A 1,696-nucleotide genomic window follows, 5' to 3' on the forward strand; every position below is an offset into this window, starting at 1 on the left:
GAGGGAGGGGAAAAATGAGGACCTAATGTCGGGGGTTTCAATGGAGAGAAAATGTTTTGAGAAACGATGTACAAATGCGCTTTACACAATTGATGTGTATATGGATTGGGATAACAGTTGTATGAGCCCCTAATAAAATGTTAAAAAAGAGAGGAAAAAAAAGAAAAAAAAAACAAAAGACACAACCTTGCTTGCTTAAAGTAAAAAAAAAATAAAAGAAGTGTGGCTCTACTGCACACCAGGTTTCTGGTGCTTTGGGGCAGGTGCAGGAGCAGGTGTTTGGAAGCTCCCCTCCTGGGCCCACCCTTTGGACCTGGTGCTGAGGGTTTTCTGTCCACCAGGTTCTGGGTTTCTTGTGACACGCGCCACGCACACACCGCCCCACCTTTACAGCAAGAGCCTGGCTTCCTGATCGTGTGGCTTCAGGTGCTGCCTTGCTGGCTGTAATAGCTTTTGGCTGGAGTTGGCTTCAACTCGCAGTGACCCAAAGTACCACAGAATGAACCACTGCCAGGCCCTGATCCAACCTCAGTTGTGTGTGTGCGCGCATGGTTGCAGCCACCGTATCCATCCATCTTGTCTAGGGCCTTCCGCTTTTCCACTGCCCCTCGCCTTTACCGAGCTTGAGGTCCCTTCGCCAGGCCAGGTCTCTCCTGATAACACATCCAAAGTAGACGAGGCAGCGTCTTCTAGGAACGATTCTGGCGGCACTCTGTCACGCACAGCAGTCCACGGCACCTCCGGTGCTCTTCCCCAGCCCCGTCACTCGCATGCTTCAGCTCTTTGGTCTCCGTACTCGGGGCAGCGTCCATGTGCGTGTGACATGATGGAAAACACCGTGGCTTCGGGCAAAGGCATCGCCAGAATTGAAACTGACAGACCAGCATCTCTAAAGAATGGAGGCGCCAAGATTCCCAATAAAATCCTAGCGACGGAATTCAACAAAGCACTAAAAAAACACGACCTCCCGATCAAGTGGGATTTATACCAAGTTTGCAACGGTGGTTTAGTATTAGAAAAACAGTCATTCACCACATAAAACAAAGGAGAAGAACCATCGGGTTATATCAATGGATGCAATAAAATTCAACACCCATTCCTGATAAAACACTCAATAAAACAATCAGAAGAGAAATTCTTCAACATAATAAAAACCATATATGCAAAACCAACAAAAATTCTGCCTTTAATTGGGAACTAGATAGGGTTGCCCTTTATCATTACTTTTACTTAATATAGTCCTGGAAGACTTAGCAAGAGCTATAAGACAACAAAAAGATAATAAAGACATCCACAAATCCCATCTATAGAAATCCCCAAGGATTCCGTTAAAAAATTGCTGGAACTAATTGAAAACTTTGGCAGGATAGCAAGCTATAAGATCAACACACAGAAATAATTGGATTTTTTTACTTAAAGATGGTACTGAAAAGATGATACTGATGATACTGAAAAGATATTAAAAGGACAATACCATTTATAAACTATACGAGAGGTTAAATATTTGGGAATAAATCTTACCAGAGAAACGTAAGACTTACAGAAGAAAAACTACAATGCTCCAACAAGAAACCAAAGTAACACAAATGCAGCAAGCTACCGTCTTCCGGACAGGTAGAATGTATATATATATATACTTTAGCTCAAAGATTGTTTGTTGATACATATATATATGTATATATATATATATATATAT

This window comes from Echinops telfairi, unplaced genomic scaffold (assembly GCF_000313985.2).
Source record: "Echinops telfairi isolate 266 unplaced genomic scaffold, ASM31398v2 ScPeMD7_18;HRSCAF=68, whole genome shotgun sequence".
In the NCBI taxonomy this organism is placed as follows: Eukaryota; Metazoa; Chordata; class Mammalia; order Afrosoricida; family Tenrecidae; genus Echinops; species Echinops telfairi.